A 24118-nucleotide genomic window follows, 5' to 3' on the forward strand; every position below is an offset into this window, starting at 1 on the left:
GAGGGGGGCACATAGGTAAGTGAGTTGTGACACTGCACTACAAGCCTTACACACCAGACTGATAGCATAATAATTACTAGAGTCCAATATTTTCATGTCAAAATTCAGAAAACTGTGAAAAAAATCATCTAGTCACAAAGTGTCTTGCACTACCAGCATCAGAATTCAGACAAGGTACAACTGAGACCAGCCCCATGTGCTGGACAAACCCAGCAGCAGTCTAATAAAACTTTCCAGTGTAACCAGCATCCTTGCTTCTCTGCCCGACCACAAGCTGGTTAACCACAGTTAAATCTTCATTTTAACCAGCATCTACAGCCTTCTAAACCTGGAGCTCAGACTGCAGTTGTGCTGCTCAGCTGTAAGAAGAGCATCCTCATCCCTGCTCTGCACAAAGAAATTGCAGGTCTGGCTCTTTCCGCTTTCTTAATATTTATGCATCTGGTCTGGCAGCATCCATCATCAGGGTAGCCTTAGCTGGTGCCCCAGAGGGATGAAATAATAGCAATTTCAAAATGAGCCACAAGATGAACGGGAATGAGGAGGGTGGGAGGGAGCTGCTATCAGGAGTCTGTCAGAGTTAGGTTATGTCAGGCAGTACCTCTTGCGGCACAGGAAGAAAAACAAACCACCACAAATTAGCAGCAAAGGAAAACAATGGGTGTGAGCTTGTTCCAGCAGGGGGTTGGGGTGGGAGAAGCACTTGGCAGAACCTTGAGCAGGATAAACGTTGCCAAGGGATGAGGGCCTGGGTAGAGGCATAAGGTGCTTTGTAAGGGACCTTGCAATCTTCAGGCAGGGGAGTGAGCCACTCCTGGAGCACAGACCCAGCTCTCCAATGAACCAGCACAGACAGGAGCAGAAAGTCTCTCTTCTCAGCCTCTGGAGAGCAAGTCACCAAAAGGCAGCAGCTCTGCAGTTCCCAGGAGCAGAGGGAATACCAGACTTCAGCTGGGAAGCTGCTTTTTGACACAGAGCTGCTTTCAGAGCTTTTCCTGGCTGCAGGGGGACAGGGGGTTCCCCCCAGCTGCACATCTGATGGAGCAGGGCAAGGGCAGCTTGGTCCCTCCAGGACAGCAGGGTCACAGACAATGGCCCTTCTTAGCACAGAGCTTTGTATCACACACCACATAAATTCCCTCCTCCCAAACTCCTCCAAGGAGGAACTTGGCTGAAGTTCTGCTGCATCGCCAGGGCTTTAGATTAACACAGACAACAAAGTAAATTACTAATCCCCAGGACTAGGCAGGGTATCATGCATTCCTTCACCATGTTAAGTGCCCAGCTGAGGGGGAAGGGCAAGGAAGGATTTCCAACTCTGCCCAAACATTTTTAGCCTCTAAATTGAAGCCCAGCCCCAAAAAAATTCCTGTTGCTATTTTTTGTTCTTTGACAGTAGCACCAGATGAAATTATTTTGCACTGGACAAACACTCTGTGGATTGACAAAAGGCAGAAAAGTGTGAGGTTATTTACCTCTTCCACCAGCCAGATGAAGGCATCCCATCTTTCCAAAGCTTTTTCCCTGCAGCCCATCATCCTCTGCCTCCCCATATATAAAGTGCAGCTGCACCCTGAGCTGGGGTGGGACATGCTCAGAAGGTCTGAAAGCCCAAACAGCACCAGGTGAAACCTTTCCCTTGGCAGGCGTGAATTTAATCTGGCATCCCTCACCTCAAGCAACCCCTTTACCCATCACCTCCACCACCAGATTCCTCCAAATAAGAGTTCAAGGCACTGATTCTGAGCCATCAAACCTCTAGTCCTTGAGAATGCTAAGAAAATACTAGAACCCCAGCCTTGCTGGTGCAGGAGGACAAGACAGTCTCTCCAGGCTGTCAGCTGGAGGTCATTCCCCATCCTGCTCTTCAAAGCCACCTCGTGGGCCCCAGCAATGCTTTGAAGGACATGCTGGGACAACAGGGATGTCACAGGAGCAGAAGGGAGGGAGGAACACTACAGCCCAGCTGCCTCACTGGACTTGTGTATGGGGGTGGCAGGTTCACTGACAGCTATTCCTTTTATTTCTGGGTTTCTGTGTCTGTTTGAAAAGCTGTACCAGCTTTTCTCTGCTATATAACCAGGAACATGGAAAATTGGGCTAGAAATACCAAGATAACCAGAACACCAAATCATAATTTCATACTTTTTCTTCACATTTCAAGATTCATCTCCAGGAACTTATCTATCTTTAGCTTGAAATTAAATTCCAAGTCTTAATACCTGCACAGGCTTTAACTCTTTTCCTTCTTGCATCTGAGGCTAAGTATTTTCCCAGCCCTCTTCTCTCAGATGAAAGGCTCCATCAAATCCAACCCTTCCCCAGCACTCCTCTGGGATCATGGGATCCCAGTCAACTGAGTTTGCTCTGAGATGTGCACAGGGATCAAAGGGTCACCAGCTTTGCTGGGCATGCAAAGTGGCATCCTCTTCCCCAGAGCCCAAGCACAGCCACTCGTGGGCTTCCCCACCTCCCAAGGTTTGCAACCACTGGCAGATTCTAGGCTGCAAAACATTGTCCATTGTGAAATGTTCCAGTCAAGGGTGTATTTGAGGCTGAGACAGGCACAGCCTATTTTACCTACTCAACTGAAATATTTCAACCTTCACACCTTGACTGAGTAGAAGCAGCATAGCCTTCATGAGCTGCTCAAGGATAAAAAATGACTTGGCTCGTCTCACAGCCCCTCAACAAACAGGGACAAATCCAGAGGGCCTGTCTCCTGGAAGTTTAATCCTGTTTTGGGCAGGGGTGGTTCAGATGTGGGTAACTCCAAACCACTTCTCACACCCACCCAATTTCAGCTGCTGACACAGGGGGCTTGGTGGGAGGGTTCACATCAGTGGACTGATGACATTCAATATTACAGGTGTAATGTAAATAAAAAGTCAGAGGAAAGGAGAGCCCCATTGCTTTTTATGCTGTATCAATCCTTTGTAAATACTCAGAGCTTTTAGTATTAACTACCCCAGACAGTGAAAAAAAGCAGGATAAAGAGAGGACATCACAGGAGTCCTTGCACTAGTTTTTTTTTTTGGTTTTTTCCCCCTTTTTAGCCTAGTTTCCTGGGGAAAAAAGGCTTATCTGGTCATGCTGTCTGTCATTTAATCCCTTCTAATAACTTTTGAATCCATTGGCCAATTTCGACCACACTTGAGACACATGTAGATATTTCAGACATACTAAACTCATGGCATAGAAATGGAGAGCTAAGTAATATAAATCAGTGGGAGTTTGTGCCTCCACTGTGGTGTACCTTCAACCCCATATCCATTCTGAGAGCTGGAAGTCAGCATGTCCATCAGTTTAGGGACACAAAGGAATCTTCAAAAGCCATTGCCCACATTGCCATTTAGTCCCACAAGTGGTCAGGAAAAAGGCATGGGCTTGGAAGGGTGAATTAAAGGTAAACGAACTAGACTCATAGAAAATCATGTTGAATTAATTTTGCCACTCTCAAAGCAATGGCAGCTTTATTTTTTCTGTCTTTGGATAATACCTCAGAAAAGCAGAATCAGTGTGTCTATGGAGGGATTAATATTGTGGCTTCCTCTCTCATCCTTTTCTGCCTTGAAAGAGTAAAGTCTGAAACTTTCTGCCTTGAAAGAGTAAAGTCTGAAACTTAGCTCCTGAAGAAAGAGGAGGAAATCCACACTGATAACATGGATCAACCCCTTAAGGCAGGACCACGCAGAAAAACGAGACCATGAAAGCCACTCAGCTCCGCTTTTGGTTCAGGGGCAATAACTTCATGCAAAGCTTCTGTCCAGGGCAGCAAAGCAGCAGTGAAACACTCCCACAGGAGCCTGATGGTCGGGCTGAAATCCTACTCTCCCGAGAGCAGCATATGGTGCACGAGAGCTGCAGAAGCACCCTCTGAATTTACACACAGTTTTAGTTTTATTTCCCTGCCTACACGCACCATACTGAGGATCTGCAGCTAGAAACAGGACCCTGGTGTCTCACCAGGAGGTTTTGTGCATGCAGGCACAATATGATGAGAGCAAGTTTTAAGCCAGGAGCAGAAATATGCTCCCAAACCCTTGTGCCCTTGCCACAATTGGATGCAGGCAAGCACGAGACTAACAGAACTTTTTCCCACATGGCAAGCTCAACGTGTTTCAAAGCTTACACACACACAAAAAAAAAAAAAAAAAAAAAAAAAATCTAGCTCAGCTGCTCTATATCATGAGAAATGGCTGATGTGCCCAGCACACTGGCAGACTGCCTGGCTACCAGCTGTGGTCTGACTCCTAACCCTGCTAAAAACAGAGGTCTGCCAGTGGACACAGTGCCACAGAAGCTGCAGAAAACAATGCCTGCCTTTGGATGAGCCTGAGAAACCACGATCAGGGCCAAGGAGACAAACAGAGCTGGGGGCGAGACTTTAGGCAGCTGGGCTCTCTTCAGTGTGGAGAGCAATGACCTGGCATCCTGAAGTCGGTAGGAAAACTCTGGGTTCTGCCTGGAGGGCAAGAAGTTCAAAGGACTCTAAACTGGCCTGTGGCCAGACTGAGAGGAGTGTTTAACTGGGTGCCTGTAAGATGCATTTCAAACATTCCCCTAAAAATGCCATTTCCATGTAAGTCCTACCGAGGCAGGCTTGCTGCACTCCTCTCCCAGTTAAGGAATGCAACAATTATGCCCACAATGGGAGATCATCTCCCTGCTCAACAGCCAAGCTGCTTTCCCATCAGTCACCTCTGATTCTGGAGACAGCTCTCACCTCAAAATCAGCACCTGACAGGCAAACTCAAGCTGCTGGCTTTGAAAATTGGAAGGACAAGTCTTCAGGTGTCAGGAAGGCCAAATCACACTTGGAATTGCTTTTTCTGGGTTGGTAAGTGCAGATGTGAAAGGTCAGTCTCCATGATCTCTAGGAACCTTGTGCTCTATTTCTCTCTCCTGTCTTCATGAGCACTTCCCATGCAGTCTGTATACAAAACAAACATTAACAAACTCCATAATTATTAACCAGCTTGTGATTTTCAAGGCTACATATGCTCACCCATCTCTAGGATTCAGGATTTACTGTCTGCATTTCCTGCAAGTCTCGTCTTGAAGGCAGCCCCAGGGCTGCTGTCAGGAGGCAAGTTAGTACAAACTTTTTCCCCACAGGAGAGCTCATCTATTTGCTCTTTCCTCATTACTGTCACTTCTGTATTCCTTCATCCTGTGAACAGATCTGTTCAGGTCAAGATGCTGAGAAAAATCTGGATTGCAAAGTCCAGTATGGTTGGTTTTATAGTTCCACCATGAAACCCAATGACTCTACTTTGCAATACTTTTCCAGAAGGTGCAGCTTGCTTGTCTCTCCTGGAACTGACAGGAAGCTTGACAAAAGTCAGAAGATTTTACCTCTAATAAGATAAAACAGACTGAATTTCAGCACAGAGCTACCTCCATGTGATTTAAACAAAAGTTTTGTGGGCTTTTTTCTTTGTCATCTTATCTGGCATGTGTCCTGTGGGTCAGTTGTGACCTGGAGGATTATTTCTGCCTGTAGAGGAGTTTCTTTCAGACATACAGAAGATAGGAAATGGAGAGCACACCAAGTTCATTCAGGTCTCTGGCACTGCAAGGCTGCATTATTGCAACACATTCAACTGAGTCCAACTTTCAAGACTCTTTTGTCAAGAATATAGTGAGGCAATCTGCCTTCTGAACAAATCACACCACTCGAGCACATTACACATGAAATACACATGTCACTGCTGATTCACTCCCATGCATCATTCAGCAGGAAAGACCTTAGCAACAAACTCCAAGAAAGATTTTAGCCTCATTTACTCCAGTATGGATGCAGCTCTTTGAGATGGAGCTGAGCTGTGTCCATAAGACTGACCCTACCTCTGGAATTCACACATACTCTGAAAAATATCTCCCCTCAATCTTGGCTGAGTGGGATAATTAATGTCTTCCTATTCATTTACAGCTGAATGCAGATTTCTCCTTAGCTCAACTTTTGAGCTGCCATTTGGGATGTGGATACAGCTGCTCCTGTGTCCTCCCCTGCCAAATAATAAAAACTGGTCCTCTCTTAGCCACAGCAAAACAAACCTCAGCTGTAAGGTGATAGGTGTCTTTTAAGTCCTCCTCACAAAATAGCAGATAATACTTGAGGCTTGACATTGCACTTGGGCTTGATCAACACCCAGTTCAGAGGAGGTGGGAAACACAGCGTTACCCCGATGGCATTTCACATCCTCACCTTTTCCTCTCCTGTCCAAGCAGCAGCAGCACCCACACAGGCAGGAGCTGGTGCCCAGCCTATGTGCCAGGAGAAGCTGCAGATCCCTGCACTCAATAAATAGCAACAAATAGCCTTGGGTGCGCAGTATTGGTTGTGACAAGCTGGAAGAGCTCCATGCATCAGATGATGAAGTTGTTCTTGCTACCAGCAGGTACAATTGTCTTTTCTGCTGAACTAGCAGCACACTTTCTTCTCCATTTGCTCTTCACTTTTCCCCCTCTTTGACTACTTTTTAAATATTTCACAGATGTACTCTTGTGGCTAAGCTCTCCAGCACATTTTCAGCAGTTTTGCTGAGCGTGCATTTTCAGAGCCTATATGGGGTTAGGATCACGGTTAGAACCACTCATGCCAACATGCTTTGAATGCTCTCATGCTCCTGCAGCACAGTCTTGACATGCACAACAAACTCCATGCAGACAAAATGCTGGGCAGACCCCAGGAGAGGTATGTTCGGAGGGCTGGAGAGCAGCACAGACCTTGGAGGACAAAAGCTTTTCTGTGTTTCATCACCTAAGCAGCACACTTTAGCCATCCTGCATCAGCAAAGCACATGGTGAGAGCACAGATGCTCCAAGTTCACACAGCTCCAAAGCAGAGGCAGAGGCACCTCCTGGCAGTGTCTGGGGTCACCCAAGGCCACACACGTCATGCTCTTTCTCTACACCTGATTAACCATGTAAGGAATGCTCACACTGCTCCTGTCCGTGAAAACACTGAATCCAGTGCTGTCTCTTGGGGTGGGAGGTACTTCTGCTTGGAAGGAAGCAAAAGCAAGGCAATGGGGAATGTTCACCTAAGCAGAATTCGAGGAAGGAGTGGGAAGGATTTGGGAAAAATAAAAGAATGGTGGTGAAGACAGAAGTTCTGGAAAGGTATGGGTGGAAAGACCCTTCATTGGGTCCCTGGGTCTGGAAGGGGCTTTCTGGAGCTCTCTGTGGAGGTTTGAAGAAATGGACAAAAAATTTGTTTGCTAGTGTATGGTGTAGGGGCAACCCTCTGGCTTTGTCATTCACACTTTGGGCATGCAATTTGCCCTCAGTTTTACCTCTGTAAAGAAAGAAAAACTGTGCTCCGTGTAGTGAAAGGATGCTTAAATGATTTCTGTCCAATTAAACACCTTTTGGTGAGGGGTTTTTTCATTTGTTTTGCTTCATTGGTTTGGGTTTTCTCTTTCCAGCAATCTTATTTTCTCTTCTTTGAAATCCAGTGCCTCGTTTTTCCAGCACAGTTTGGCAGTGTCATTGAAAGCCCAGGTACCTCACTCAGACAACTCAAGAGTACCTGAGGCAAACACAACTCTCAGGGTGCTCTCCCATTCTCAGGAAGACACAGGCTCTCCTGTGTCTGGATTGCTATTCCTCTCCTCCAAAATTATTATTCCCTTTTCCTCAGCTGCTGCAGCCCCTCCTTTGGAGGTTATCTCAGGCCAGCCCAAGCTTCTTCAAGGCTGGCTGAACTGGGAGCAACTGCAGAGCTTCCCTGCCCAAGTGGATCTGTCTCCAAGGACTGTCGGACCCTCACTCCAGCTCTGTGATCACTCTGTTGTGACTTCACCCATTCCTTTCTCCTGGAGAAACAAGTGAAGTCCCACAGACAATAAAACCCAGGAACGGTGTCTGGACAATCAATGCCCTGCCCTTAAAAAATAACACTTAAAAATCATGGCCAGTAACACAAGGTGTGAACCTCTCCTTTAGCCTAAATCTAAAGACATGTGCTGTTGGTCACAGCACCCAACAGTAAAATCACATTGTCATCCAAAGACTTCACCTCTGTGATACAAATGTTTTTGCCAATTCCAATATAAAATTGCTACTTTGGTGACTAAGGAGAGGCATTCAGATTTTCAAAATACAGATTAGGTCTCTATGAGATATTCAGGCATAGAAGTCACTGCTCATCAAAATAAGTTTTTCTCAGTCTGCATTTAAGCACTTCAGAAAGAAGCTGCCCTTGCAGCCAAGACGTTATTGCCTGGATCAGCATTATATACATGGAGGGGAAAAAAAAAAGTAGAAAGCTGTATGAAATGTAAAATGCTGATAGCTGTCAAGAAACCTTGTAAAGCACAACAGCACACAATCACTTCAGCAATTTGAGGCTGTAGAGTGGGAAGGAAGGCCAAAACTAGGAGCACCAAATACACAGAAAACATAATTTATGTTGCTAAATATACCACTGAGGGAAATGCTTATAGGGCTACAGGGATAATGTTAAGACTCATTATTTTGGCTGCAAGAGTCCCAGGCTCAGTAGTGCAGGGAAAGGTGAATCCCAAAAGCCATTCTTTGTCCATTTCTAACTTGGAATCTGTTGGTTTTCTCATTAGGAGCAGTGGGGAACAACTCACAACTCACCACATCCCCATGTCCCAGTGCTTGGACTGAAGTGCTCTGTGTGCACAAAGCAAGTCCACAACAGAGCATTAAGAAACCCGTGGCCTGTGTGGTGATGGGGACAACAGAGGTGTCCCTGCCTCCATCACCCAGTACTCCACAGGATCCAAACTCCAACACAAGGTAGAGCGTGCTGCTGACCCAATTTCCCAATCCTCCCAGTCCTCAGCAGTGTGATAAACCAGCTCTCCCAGTGCAGGGGATGGTGTCATGCTGAGCACACCTAGGTCATGCAGTGCAGAGCCCCATTAGAGATCCCTGGACCAGCTCCAAATGAGTAAAAGCATCCACAGCAGCACATAACGATAGTAGGTCAGGTCCTAGAAGCAATAAAACCACATTAGCAGCATGTAAAAGTATGCTAAGTAGCCTCTCTGGTTTTGCCCTGAAAAAAAAAAAATAGCCTCCTCCAGTAGCTCTTTACTGCAACCATTTACAGGAGCACCCAGGATTCTTTTTTAGGTGCACAGCAAAAACTCTCAGGGTTTGGGCTCCCCCTTGGGCACAGTGGGATGGGAAGGATGATATGGACCCTCAACAGCTCATGAAATCAGCCACAGAGAGATAGTGCTGCTCTTGAGTGGAGTTTCCTCATGCTTGGGTTGTGACTGCTTGCAAGGTGCACGGGGCAAGAGGATTTGGGCTGCTGGAAGAAGTGATGCCTCTTTGGGGTTAAGGACACTCCTGTGTCTGAGAACCAGGAACCCAACTGCTGCTGAACTGAAGAAGCAGACACTGGAATGCAAGAGTAAGACTTAGAAAATCTCCAAACTATAAATACTCAACTTCCCCCAAAAAAGTCAGTGAAGCACAGCTTCCCCACCAAGCCACGTTTATCTCTATTATTAATATTTACCACTGCTGTGATAAATAAGATAAATAAGCACACAAGAAAGGTAGATGGTCTCTGCAGCAAGACTGTTACAAAGAGCCTAAATTATTTTGCACATAATTCATATTTCTTCCAAGGGACACAATCCTACAGCTGATACTGGGATGAGAGGGAACCCAGCAGACACTGCACTTTTATTACATATTTCTCTATCAAGCAACTGATTAAAGTTTGCATTCCAAGTACAGCTATGCTCTAGGCTTAAGAAAAATCTTCTCATTTGAAAGTCATTTCCCTCCTCTGCATCTGGGACAATCAGCAGCACGAAACAGAAAATATTAATAAATAAATATGCATCAGCCCTGAGTTCCTGTTCAGTCAAAGCCAAGACTTGTGTGTCTTGCTAATGGACCCCAGTATCAGGAGATCTGAAAGACTGAATTCTGATGCTTCCAGCAAATGAAAGAAAACCTCCCTGCTCTGCAGGGCTTCAAATGGGATTTGGGAAGTTTTCCTTCCTCCTCACAGACCTTGGTGTTCAGCTCAGTGACCCAGGGCTGTAGCTCACCTCCCAGCCTGGGTTTACCCACAAAGCAGAGAACTTCTCCCAAAGTCCTGAGTGTTTCAGCCCAGCAAGAGTGTGCTGAGGACAGAGTGTCCCCATGGTGCTGTTTTGTTGCAGTCTCCAGCTAAGGATGAAGGCAAAGAGGAGCACTTTGCTGCTCAGCTGCAGAAGGACAGTGGCTGCAGGATGATGATTCAGGTTTTGACCCTGGTGTCATTTTTCTAAGCCCCGGTGATGTGTGGGCTGCCAGCAGAAACACAGAAGAAGGTGGAATGATATCACAACCATATTTTGTGGGGAAAAAGAGGGTATTTGTAGTTGCCATCATATGACACAATGTGGGAACATGTACCAGACTGTCATGTATCAATATCTGGAGGCTTAAAACCACCTTAGTCTGTCCCTAAATAAAAGGGATGCTTTGAGCTTTGGTGATGTGAAGCAGACCTGTTTTGCTGAGGGTTTCTGCAGGGAAAAAATTTCACCTTTAATGAGATGTAGGGGAATTTTCCCTTTCTATTTCCCCAGTTCTCTCCAAATATCAGCTTCATCCTTCCAATCCTGTGTTGGCCATGTTGGGCAGAGCCTGTGCAGTCTCTCTTCCTGGACACTGAAAGAACTCAAAAAAGTTTTTACCTCCTATCCTATGACAATCAAAATGGTGCACACACTCCAGATGCAAAATGCCTTCTTAAAAAAAAGAAAAAAGAAAGGAAGTCAAAAATAACATGGCAACATGTAACACAGGTTCTTGTGTTAGAATAGAAAGAATCAGTGGCAAAACTGCAGCTAGAGAAATTGCTGGCCTTTTTAAGGGCAAGAAGGAACTTTTCAAACACATAAGGAACAAAACGTATCCTTTAAGTACCGTCAGACACAACAGCACAGAAAGGGCAGAAATGTTCAATACCTATTTCTGTTCTGTACTGGGGAAAAATCCATGCAATGGAGCAATAATATGCTGAGAATGTCATTTCGCACTTAAGAGCGATAAAGATGTACCAAAGGAGTCTAAAATACTCTGGTTTCTTTAGCTAGACTCTCTATATCAACAAGTTAAGATAATTGAATCCAAGAGTTCCTACAGATTTGGCCAACATGTACTCTGAATGTCAGTGCTGCTTTCCAAAGTACTGGGACACTGGTGAAGCACCAGAAGAAAACCACAATTGTGGCAGTGTTTTATCACAGAAAGATGTGAGGAACTGAAAACATTTCTGCTTTCTGGGGGAAAGAGCAAAAGAGCTGATGCAGGGTTTGGTTAATCAGGGCTCAGGGGACAGTGATAGAAACTGATGGGAACACTACCTTATTTTGGTTCTGATATCCAAAGCACAAGGGTTGTGCTGATAAATTAGAAAGGTTTAGGGAAGTATCATTAAAGACAATTATGGGCTGGAAATCAGGCTCATAGTAAATGCTGCAAAGAGCTCGATAACACCAAAGGAAATGGAAAGGGATTAATTAATCACAGTAGCAGCACCCTTGGACAAACACAGCTAAAACGTTACTACTTCTCTCCTTATTACAGAGTACTTTGCACTCTGTCAGAATAATATAGGAGAAATACAGTGGTCAAGAACTGGAACAAAAGAAATATTAATTAGGCATAATGTGCACACTTTAAAGAAAACCATTTAACCATGCTTTACCAAAGACTAATAACCTACCAAAGACTGAAGGATGAAAAATCCATCCTGCTCAATTCCTCTTTTCTTGACAGTACATGCTGTAGCTGAAAAAATACTAATTATGAGGAGCCCTCTGCTATTCTGGAGACAGAGTAGATGATCACAGTTTTATTTCATGGCTTTATAATCTCTAAATTATGGAGTTAAGCCTAAATTTTCCAGTCTTTTCTTTCTTATCCCACTACAAAAGGAACAGAAAGGCACAAGCCAAAATCATTTGCTTGGGCTTCAAAACACCAACACACAACACGGCGTGCACGGAGCTCTGTTATAAAATGTGATGGGAGGGAGGAGGAAACTATCCAGATAAAAATGAGCAGATGCAACAGCACAAAATAAACATTACTGCAAAAATCTAGACAGGCTCGGGGTCCCTTGGTACAGAAAGATGTCTCAAAGCTCTGCTCCCTTTCTGCATTACAGACAGGCGAGCGTCACCCCGCCACACCACCTAATTGGCACCCAGCCTTCCAGGGAGTGGGAGATAGTCAGCCTAAAAATAGGCTGTCCTCTTTTTTGGCTCTCCCCTCCCTACATCCCCCCTCAAAGGCACAAGGCTGGCGGTCCAGGGAAAACCGTCCAGAAAAGCGGCAGCCTCAGCAGAGTGAGCCAGGAGGTGTTTCTGGAGAGGGAGGGTGAGGATGGGGAGCTGTCAGGGTGATGCCAAGCACAGCACAGGGGGGCTGGTCCCTGCCTGCCCTCCTGCTTCTGGGAAAGTGATTTCCAACACCTCTAGCAGTGGGGATGCAACCCAAGCCCTCAGTCCCATTGGAGGTGTGGGGACAGCCACACAGACTGTCCCTGCCCTCCAGGATGGTGTCCCCAGCTGACTCACTGCTGGAGAAAAGCAGCTGAGCTTGGCAGATCCCACAGCAGCTCCTTCATTGTTTCCTGCTCAGAAACTCTCTTCAGCCGCAATTTTACCCTGTGAAGGCCTTTTCTTCAACAGTCCATGCAACTTTTGTTTCAAGAAACCAACATTTGCAGGCAGCAAAGCCTCACAGGACAGTTTTACTAGGAATTTCATTGACATTGGAGATCCTCACAGGACACTGATGAACCCTTGAACTTTAGTCTGACATTTATGTGCCTAAAACTCTGTATGAAGCCCAAATTAAGAGATCTTACACTCTGCTATTGATGCATTCTCTCATATGCAGCTTTACAAAGCTCCAGAACATCAGTAACATTTCAGAAAGCATTTGTTCTGCTTTTAACTGGATATGACAAGTCAAAATCAATTAGCGATTGATCTCAATACTGGTTTGGTTTTTTTAAAATTTATTTTTAGCCTGCCATTCAGTAACCAAAGTGAAGAAATGCAATCAGTGAAGCAAACTTGCTCTGCAGCAAAGCTTTTTCCTGGATTATAAGACATTTTGGGAAGTTTCTCAAGCTCCTAAAGACAACAGAGTAAATAATATTGCTTATTGAATTCTGCAGAGTGCTCTAACAGCAAGACTGATGGGTAGCCTAATACATCGTGTAGTTGCTATAAGCAATTATCTCCCATGCTAATCACAACTTTCACATTCAGTAAAGTTGTAGGAGCCTCCTGGAAGAAATCATGTACCAGGGAACGACTCAAACATTTGAAATGTTAGCTGTGACTATAAAACTAGCTTTCAAACTGGCATTGGGAAGAAAATATTCAATGTATTTGACATTCCACAGACCCAAATGTGCGAGATGCTGCTTTTTGAGTCCTGCCCTGGGCCACATGGTCCTGCAAACCAGCATGTATGTTCAGCTGGCACAATTTAAAATAAGCATGAAATGATGGTGCTCTGCATTCAGGGTGGGACTCTGGACCACTGAAGTGAGAGGAGATAATTCCCTTGCAAGGCCATTCCTCCAGGCTGCTGCTCAGGTTGTTTGCTGCCTGAGCAGGACTTTGGGTTACTGTTGGGAAGGGATAACACAACAGGCTCACAGAAGTTAAGGCAGGGTTGAAACCAGGGACCGCCACACCATAAAAACAGTGCAGCTGGCACCAGCCCCACCTTGGAAAACAAACCTCTCAAGCCCAGGCCTGGTTGTTGGCAGCTGTGTGGCTGTGCAGTGCTGGTCAGCACAAAGCAGGTATCGGCCCAGGGATGAGAAGCTGAAAATCAAGGTGTCCAAAGGGAGTGCATGGGGTGAGGGACCTCCCTGAAAGGGCTCAGCCATGAAATAGCCTCTGTGTTTTGGGGCATGAGGGGTGCTGGGACTGATGGGGACAACACTGATAATCCCTCCAAAATATGTTTTAAACCACCTTCCTCCTAATCCTGGCAAACAAACAGCCCTCAAAAGTAACCTCTCTAACAGAAATAAAGCTTCTTTCTTAGACCACCCACTGCAAACCAAATCAAGGCACCAGCTTGCCACTCAAATACACCATTTTCAGTGCTGTGATGCCAATTCCTGTGCTTTCCCTGGCTCCTTGTGACCTTTGAAACTCTAAAACAATGCTTCATGAAGTTCCCTCCTGCTCCATTCCTCCTAGAGCCTGCTGGGCCAGCAGGGACACTGTAGGGAACTGGGCACAGCTCATTATGTGCCTCTGCACTGGGTCTGCCTGTGACATCCTCATGATGGTTCCAAGCCTCTGCACTGGGTCTGCCTGTGACATCCTCATGATGGTTCCCTGCTTTGCACCACCATCCTCTATCCTTTGGGCTCACAACACCCTGTTTCTGCCCATCAAGAAAAAAGGCAGCCAGCACACATCCATGTCACTCCCCAAGCATGATTCCTGAAGACTTTATCCAATTGTCAGCTCTGAAACCACACCTTGGACACCAACACCCTACGCAAAGACACAGGGAAAGAAGAATTTTGATCTGCAGAGGGTGGGTTTGATTTACCAGGGAAGGCAAAAGCTGCTGCAGAGTGAGGCGAGGAGGAGGAGCCCGAAGGTGGCTCTCAGCCACCTCCATGCTCCTTTGATCCCAGGGCCATGCTGGCTGCAGGCCAGTCCCTGCTGTGGGCTGTGTTAATCTGTGCTGGCCACGGGTGCCTCCCGGGAGGCTCGGTGGCAGCTGGAGATTACTGGGGTCAGGGACACCCTCCATTTTCCCTTCCTCGCAGCAATGGGCAGGGCAAGGGCTGGGGGAGAAACAGCCACAGCCTCACTGCATGGGTACACACAGGGCAGGTGATCCTCAGTGTGATCCCTGCTGCCTCTCATCCTGGTTTGCCCCTGCTTCTTGCAATAGCTGGGCACACATGTCCCATCTGACACCACAACAGACAGGCCAGTTCCCAGCAAAATGGGGAGTACTCGACTGATGGAGCTGGAAATTGCATTTTCAATGTCCTTGCTTTATCCCTGATATTTTTTTTTAATATAAATAAAAGTTTTCTTTTATATATAGTTATTAATCCCTATCTGATGTACATAAGTGGGCAGCAGGGCCAACACAGACAAACATCCCCCTTGCACAGAGGGAGACTCAGCTGCAAAGCTGTGGGGCAGATTTAAAGAAGGAGGGGACATCATCTTTGTCCCTCTGCCACCTCCTCCAGTCTTTCAACAGGAGTAGGCTCTCTCACAGCTCGAGGCACCCTTGGTACCTGACCCCTGACACCAGCTCCTCCTCTGACACAAAGACCTATCCACAGCCTCCTGAAGCCAAAGAGGGTCTTCAGCAGGCTTGGATCCAGCGCTGAATACACATGATGGAGCCTTTTCAGATTATTTCAAAACGCACTGAAACCCCAGGGCTTTGCTTGCAAGCTCCCTTTAAAATGATGCAATTACAACCTACACCTGGCCTTACCTGATCTCACAGACATGGGTGGTGGAGGTGAAGCAGTTACTGGCCTAACAATGGGACACTAAACATAAAATAGAATATAATATGGAATAACACAATAAAAATTCTGTAATGTATGTGGCTGGGTCACCACACAGTCACTTTCTTACCTATGATGCTCCGTTGAGCCTCTCTATTCTCAACCCAACAACACCCTTAAACAGCACTTGCAAAAGCCAAACATCCTTTTGCCCTGAACCTCTGAACCAAGTTGTCCAGTGGGTTCAAAAGCTACAGAATAAGACAGATGCACACTGGTAAACCAATGGACAAACCAAGCAACAAAATATGAGTTTCAATGGCTTGTGCAACTAATAACTACATAGAAAAATCAGATTTTCCTGTGCAACAAAGGCATTATGTTATTATTTCTTACAGTTAACAAATCCAAGTACTAAAGGGATACGAAAGACATTATATCTGGCATAATAGTTAATTAAAAACCACCTAGGAGACAGCTTTAGAGAATTCCAGAGAGGGGATGATGCTTTGAAATGTAATGTCGGATCTGAAGAAGTCAAAAAGAGCTTTACCTTTGGCTTCATCAGGCTCTGGATCAGGCCCTTAAAATAGTTCTGGAAATGCTCCAGAAGACTTATTTCAGCTACATTTAAGCTCTGCGCTTTGCAGCTATTCAGTAATTTTCTCTGTTAGTGTTAAACTGTCCAGGGGACTTTTCTGCTTGTAAACAAATCCTCCATCTCCCTTCTGTCGCTTTTACATCGACACTGCATCACTGACTTCAACATCACTGACTTCAATAAACAGTCTCCTGATTCACCCTGTTATGAGACACTGAGCAGAATTAGGCACCAGAGATGTGTCTAAAAGCCTTGGTTTCAGGTTCTGAACATCACTTAGACTAATTAATAAAAGAAAACCACAGCCCAGAATATTTCAATGTTTTTGGATCACAGCCTCAGACACAGCCACTTGCCTTGTTCCCAGGAGTCTACAACCATCATTTTGGGGCGTCTTTTTAGTATTGTTGTTATTATTTTGAGGGTCTTTTATTCCATTCTCCATACCCGTGCAAAAATAGGTGATGTGTGACCCAGTGCAGTGTTCCCAGGTTCTTTCTGGTCTGTCCTTAGAAGCAGCTAAAAAACTTTACTGGGTCCTTACTACTGAGCACACAACACTCAGAGCAAGACCCACCAGCCCAGCACTGCTCAAGTTTCACAAGACAGGGAAAACCCCAAGAATCTTTTAATCAAAAGAACTTTTTTTTTTCCAGATGTAACAGCACTGTGCTGAACTGTGTTTCACAACTGTCAGAAAAAGCAAGATGTTCACGCCAGGACATCTGTACACCTTGCAGGTGCTTGCTGAGACACCATGTGGACGCAATAAAACTTTTGGGGGTTGTCACGTTGAGCAAATTCATAGGAAAGCACACTCAGTATAACTCAAGCAAAATTTCCACCGAGGGCAAGGAAACTCAAGAGCCCAGGAATTTTCCTAGGAAAGTTTCTACCCCAATTTCATCCTCCTGTGAAGGAGGATCCAGAGCCTCAGTTCAAAACTGCCTGAATCCAGCAGGAGCAGGAACATGATGGACCTACAGGAAATTTGTTCTAGAAGCACTCAAGTACTTTTTTAGCTAAAGTACTACTACAGAGGTGTCATAAAATGATGGGGCAAGGGGATGAAGCACAGAAAGGATTTGTTTAGTCTTTATCTTCCCTTATAATTATGATAATTCCTTTTTATAAATTATTCCTTGTAGCTATGACGTATGGTTTCATAACAACTATTTACTTTTCTCCCTTTATCTAACAGCTGTCTGCTGAGAAAGATGGAAAAATAAACCAAACATGTTAAAACCAAGAGAAACTATTCATATGCCATGTATAATTGCAGGCTATATTTAAGTCTTTGTACATTATCTTTCAAATTATATTTAGTTTCAACAGGAGGGGGAAAAATCCCCCTTACTTTCTAAAATTAGCAACAGAATTTGTATATTGTTTTCAAATCCAACTGCTCTTCCTCAGAAACTTTTGCCAGGGAATAATTAATATCTGTAGACAGGGGATCTGCCTAGATCAGATGTATTTTGACATTGGCCCACTGACGGTCACCCAGAGCGAAAAACGGGGGAAGTCCTCGGGGAAAGGGCTGTGTAAATCTGGATTAGCTCTGCTGAAGTCGAACAAATCGATTTGGATTTACGCCGGCAGAGCCGAAGAGAGGACTCATCCCTCCGTTTGACGGACGCGGGGAAGGGAAGAGCTGCGAGAACCTCGGCAAACCCGGGGAACTTTGCCGGAGGGGCGATTTCCCAAGGGAGCCAGAGCTCACCACGGAGCGGCTGAATGGGAACTACACGCGCGCACCGAGCCAGACCAGACCTCCCGACGGGAGACACTGCTGAAAAGAGATAAAGAGGGGGGAAAAAAATAAATTTAAAAAGTTGTTAAGATACTTGCAGTGCTTTGCAGACCCTGTCGCTGCAGACACGGCTGGCCTTTGCCCCTCCGGCAGCGCGGGAGCTGCGGGCACAGCGCGGTGGCGGAGGCTGGGGACCCGGCCGGGGACGCGCCGGAGGCGATGCGCGGTGTCGGAGGCTGGGGACCGGGCTGGGGATCGGGCTGGGGACGCACCGGTGGCGATGTGCCGTGTCGGAGGCTGGGGACCGGGCTAGGGAATGCACCGGAGGCGATGTGCTCGGCCCCGGGGAGGGAGAGAGGGCGGCCGCGTCACGCCGCGCTGGCTGGACTAATATGGGGAGCAGCGACAGCCAGAAATGCGTCCGGAAAGAAAGGACAACCCCTGTAACACGAGAGCGAAACGGGGCACAGGCACACACCCGAGGGGCTTTTGGAGGGTCTAGGGCTTCCGAGGGGATGGCACCGCCGGCTGCATCCTGGGTGGCAAGCACAGGAACAAGTTTGGCGCAGAGGGGTCCCTTCCCCGCAGCACTCAGCTCTATTAAACGCAGCATAATTACCCTGTTATAATCAGGCAGGTATTTTAAAGAGGCTTTAGTGTGATTTTATAATTGTGCATTATGTAACGTGCTAGCAGCGTGTCAGGCTTCAGACAACACTAAGTGCCTGTCTACAGGTCAGGCTTTAACACTTTAATGATGCTCCTTTCTCCTCTCCCCAAAAGCCTCCCGCTAACATTGCTCTCCCTAAACCTCTGCCCACTTCTGGTGGCTGCATGACAGGTTAAAACAAAAACTTCATGACAGAGGCGATCCTCTTTATGAGCTTTACACCATGGGGAGGGGGCTTTTCTTTTCCCTCATCATCACTTTCTTTAAAGTTCGCTTCCCAGGGCAGTGTCTGACCTTGCAGCAGGGACGCTCCTCAGAGGGCTGGAATGGGTTGGCAGTGGGGCACAAAATCTGAGCTGGCTCCTACAGGGGGGGATTTTTTTCTCACTGGAAATAACCAGAAGTGATCCCTCTGTGCTGTCCTGTTTTGGTTTCCCAAGACCAAGGTTCTGTTGAGCCTGTAGCAAAGCTTGTTAGACCCAATGTGCTGCAAGCCTGTCAGGAGTACCAGTGGCGTATTCAGCCTCTAGCAAAACTGTCCATTTTAGGGGGTAAAAGCGACCATTTCATTATAATAAGGAAAAGAAACGTAGAAAAATAACTGTAGAACTAATTCAGTCATTAAGAAGGGATTTGGGCTTAAAAAGTTAGTCTCTAATCTATCTTCAGCTATTGAGTCTTAAAAAAAAATGCCCACGAACAAGTTTTTCTATAACTTTGTACGACACAGATTTTTTTTTTTTTTGTTTTTGTTGTTTTCATTAAAGACTTAAAATCATCAGGGAAAAAAACCTCAGGCACCATTCCTACCTCCCAAGGCCCCTTGAAAACCCTAAAACCAGGCTTAGTGTTTACAATCGGCCTTCACGTACCATGAATATTGAAAAAGACTCATTTCTTCCAACACAGCTTAATTGTGCCCATGGTCTGCATTCAGTCACCTAACTTTTATACCCTTGCAAATAAAATCAGTGAAACATTTTTAGATATTCAATACTAGAGTTGGATTAAAAACTAAAAAAGTACAACTTGCAGATATCTTTCAAACAATAACTTGAATGCAGAGCAGTTTTAGTACTTTAGGAATCCAGCAAGCTTTAAAAAGAAACTACGACCTGTTGGCGGGGCTCTCAGCATTGCAGTAAAAAGCAAAAGTTTAGCAAACTGGGAAAACTCAATTCAAGATGAGAGATGAAATAAACAGTTCAGTGCAGTATGGACTTATTTTTTCCACGACGTAAAAGTAAACTTCTGATTTTATAATTAAATAAAAAAGGGTAAAGAGAAAACTTGGAGCTTAGCACAATTGTTAATTTTTTCTGCATGTTTTGATACAACAGTATTATTTGATGTGTCAAATCTCTACATTCAAAAAGCTCTTGCAAAATGATGATAAAAATAAAACTCAGACCATTCTTGTTATGCAGAACAGTGATTAACAAAGGCTTTGTTCAATACAAAGAGCAGTGAGGCATGTTTTTGCCATGAAAGATATGGGATCTTTTGACAAAATTTTGCACTGTAATGATTCACAAGGTGACCTCCTGGTGGGAAGCCAAGCTACACCTCCTCAAAGATGGGAGTGTGAGAAGAGAGGGAATTTTTTGTGGTTCTTTTGCCATCTTTCATAGGAAGTTGCCTCTGTGAACTCAGACTGATTAGAAACCAGAAAAGGAGGGGTACAAACAGTGGTCATGACAGCTGGTACTGCATGAATTTAACAAAATCACTGTCCTGAGCCATCTGAGGGACTGGGACAGGGGATAACTGTAATAAATGTGTTCTTATTCTTCTTCCAGGCTGAAACCTGGGATCTCACTCACTACAAATGGACCGCCCAGAGCTAGTAACACCAGCTCCAGAATTATTGGGAAATAAATAAGGAAACACAATTCTAAGGGAAAGAAGATACATTTATAAAGGTGAGCAGATCACCTGCCGCTGCACTGGAAGGAAGACACCGTGTCTGTCATGGAGCAAAAGATCCTCCTACACAACAAAGTTTCTGAACTACCTGGGTCTTTTCAGTGACACAAAAACTGCCAGAAGGAGAGAGGAGTTAGGGACATTCCAGTTCTGGAAAAGTTTTCTTTTCCTCATTATTAGTAACTCTAATTACTTTGAAAGAAGAGCAATGAGATAAATCCTGTAGAGCCAGAAATGTGACCTGATTTCCTTCCTGATTTAGAAACTGTCACTTTGCAAGGGAAACCCAAAGAGACAGAGCCAGGTCAAAGTGGGCTCCTCAGTTTGGTCTGCAGAGTAAATAATAAACCAAGATCAATAGAAATATAACCAGGGTTTCCTTTTGGTAGGTGTTCATAAGGACGATCCTATTTAAAGGATAAATAAACACATGTTTATCTGAACTGATTGCAATCATCCATGACAACATGGAAGAGATATTCACTGCAAGCAAACAGAAATATACCCAACAGACTTCATGCATTTTGCTCCAGGTTAGATGGTGAAAGGAGGAAAAAGCGATGACAGAACTCCCACTATAAATTAATTGCTTTATACCATGATTAAGGCCCTACCTTAAGACAATGTGTAAAACCAAAGCAGAAATTCAAGTGGATATTTAAGAGTGATACTGCTTGTAAGTTACAAAAAAATTAGTTGAGAAATTAGTTGATGTCACGTTTTAACAATCAGGACTATAATTTTCCAGAGAAAATCATCAGAGACAACTTACAAGGTAGCAATTTTCAGGAAGAACTGAGCACTCAATCTCTGAAAACAACAGGTCCCTTTTTCAAGTTGAGCTTTCAAAACCTAAGGTACTAAAGGTGATAACAGATGACAAGAAGTTCCTTCTGAAAAGCAGGACTAGGATTTCCAAATGACCACCAACATGGTTTAATATGCAACCCAAAATGTTCTATACTCCCATACATGTACAAAGGATTCCTTCAAGACACTAAACAGAAAAAAGTAATGAGAAATTAAACCAATCCCTATCTAACGTCATAACTAGGATATTTAAAGAAATTAAAAGTAGCTATATTTCATTAATCTCCCAGTTAGGATGACATTTCCTATCAGTAAATTTTTAAACATAATTTTGACAGCGTGCTTAAATCAAGAACACAGCAACTACTCAACCTTTTCCTGTCACATGTAAAGGTCCTGGGAGGCAGTAGCTGGTGCCACAGGTGTTAGTCCATCACAGCGAGAACCGAGGCCACTTTCTGGTTCAAGCCAGGAATAAAATGCTCTCAACTCTGTTGCAGTTTTAAAGTCTGTACCCATGAGCTGTCATTCAGAGTCACAAAGTCTCGTGGTCTACATACCCCCTTCATGGTCAAGGTATTTAGGCTACATACCCAATGATGCAACTGAATACCTTTGTGACCTCTGACGAATGATTGAGGGCATGAAACAGGATCCGTTCCCTGCCACACTGTACAGAGCCCTGGCATGCTTTAAATCTGCAGGGCTCCTTGCAGCACAAACCACTTCTGTGTGAGAACTCTGGCTTTAGAAGCTGACCCTTCACGCCTGTAAAACCCTCAGAGCCTCAGACAGAAGAGCAAAGCTGCACTATGGATGATTCAGAGTGAGTGGCAAGAGCTGAGAAAAACCACATTACAACATCCAACTCCAATCATGAGCAAGTTCAGTAAAATATTCTGTGATTATTTCTGGCAATACTGCGATCTGCCCCCTACCGAAGTTACATAAACTCCACTACTCAAGGTTGAGAGCTTTTGGTACATTAATCTAAAAATACCACAACTTCCACTGCTTACATGTTGAGACATTTGCCCCAAAAAGATATTTTTTATTAAGGAGCCCACTGTCTCTGAAGTTCTCTGTCAACCACGTTTGACACTTGAAAAGGCTACATCAGATTGAAAAAAAATATTAACAAAACCAGTGGACATCACCCCAAATCCAGCTGTATCATTCCCATCCCATCCTGGTGCTGGGCTCCCCTCAACTTTTTTGGAACCGTGTCTCATCAAGGCAATGCACCCAAACCAGCAGAAGCAACACTTCCAAAACCACCACTTTCTTGTTCCATTCAAATAAGAGGGTTTCACTCCTCGCTGCCTCACAGCTCTGACCTTTCCAATTCTCTGCCACCACAAGCTTATGGGATCTGCCGGATCCATCTGCATCTCCACCTGGTCTGCTTCCCCACGCCAAAAGCACGGATCAAATATACGTGTCTGAAAACACATCCCTGCTTTTTCTTCATACCAACCGGGGGGGAACCCCCTCGCCGATTTAAGACAACAGGAAGCCTCCAAGACCACTTCTGCCAAACCCCGAAATCCTGGGAAATTGCAGCAAAATGAACTTCAGCACCTTGGACAGGACACAGACAGAAAATCGCCGAAATCGGCTCATTGCCCCGAAAATGCTGTGTCTGGACATGACCCTCTAGGACACATCTGCGGGCCTGTTTATTTTTAGTATTGACAAATCCTCTTTGAATCACCGTGTTTATTCCACCATCCACCCTGTGTTTTGGGAAGAGCTGCTCGCCAGCCCGGCAGTGGGAGATCGGGGCCACCGACTCCGGATCCAAGGCTCCTCCGCAGGAGCAGCCACTGCCCCGGCTGTCACTGGAAAAGCTTGGCTCAAGCACTCATAAGGCTCAGCTCACCCTTTGCCTGGCTAAACGAGACCTGTTGCCTTAGATGTGCCTGGCTCATGTGCTTATTCACTTTTTAGAAGCTCATCTCCACCTTCTCACCCAAATCTCCAAGAAAAATAAAATTGAAAGGTCTGATTTATCCCCATTGCAGCCACATTTCGGTTGCATAAGTTTTGCTTTAATTTAGCTTTTGTTCTCTCTCACGGTGCTCCCAGTATGTCACAGTTTCCCTCAGGGCTGCCTTAATAAAATCATGATCACCTTGCCGGAGTACAGCAAAGCTCTCCCCGATTTGCTTTTATTTACACGAGCCAAGTCAAGTTTTTAATTTGTGCCGGTAAAAACTCCAAATTTGTAAAGCAAAGGTGTTCTACAAACAGCTTTGGGGTGCTTGGTGCTGTTAAAAAACACTCTAAAATACGTCAGCTCTTACAACAAGTAATACCAGTAACACCCTTGCTATACAGAAGAATGATACATTTTCTCTGCCACTACAGAAATGACCAGTCCAGCTCATTTCTTCCCTTCAACACCTGCCACTAGATTTCCACTCCAACACATCTGACACCAGATAACATCAACTGAACAATTGCAGAGTATTTTCTGCGTTGTTTGTTCTTCCCGGCACTTCTGGGTGCGGAAGCAAGATGGAAACTAAACTGAATGGCTGCCAGAATTACCTCTAAACAGCAATATACATCTACAGCTGTGTGATCCTAGATCCTCTGCTTCCACAGCCCGGCGCAAGCTCTGCTGCGCCCACCTCCCTGTGCTCCAGCCCCCGGTCCCTCTCTGCCGCCCTGCTCGGACGGGACGGTCGCGGTGCCGGTGCCGCCGCTCCTCCCGCCTCCAGGGAAACTTTGGGGAAGGGAAAAACCCCGGCACTACTCATTCCTCCACCGCGACACGCTCCGAACCGGGCATCCATTCCGTTTCTTTCTTTTTATTGTCATTTTATTAACAAG

At 45.3% G+C, this 24118-nt stretch overlaps 1 protein-coding gene across 10 annotated transcripts in view; it reads right to left on the reverse strand.

Annotated features, from left to right (window-relative positions):
- The window catches only part of SCN5A (sodium voltage-gated channel alpha subunit 5), a 210881-nt gene that overhangs the window by 186475 nt on the left and 288 nt on the right, over positions 1 to 24118 (reverse strand). For 5 of the 10 annotated variants that reach the window (XM_068175279.1, XM_068175272.1, XM_068175264.1 and 2 more), the window contains exon 1: positions 21653 to 22339. The exons of 1 other annotated variant lie outside the window; for it this stretch is intronic. The gene's annotated coding sequence lies outside the window, so the exon portion shown is untranslated. Of the gene's footprint in view, positions 1 to 11719; positions 11785 to 14172; positions 14355 to 21652; positions 22350 to 24118 lie in introns of those variants that run through there. 4 more of the 10 variants (XM_068175249.1, XR_010994034.1, XM_068175281.1 and 1 more) reach the window with 4 other exon arrangements.

Source organism: Anomalospiza imberbis, chromosome 1 (assembly GCF_031753505.1).
Source record: "Anomalospiza imberbis isolate Cuckoo-Finch-1a 21T00152 chromosome 1, ASM3175350v1, whole genome shotgun sequence".
Lineage (NCBI taxonomy): Eukaryota > Metazoa > Chordata > Aves > Passeriformes > Viduidae > Anomalospiza > Anomalospiza imberbis.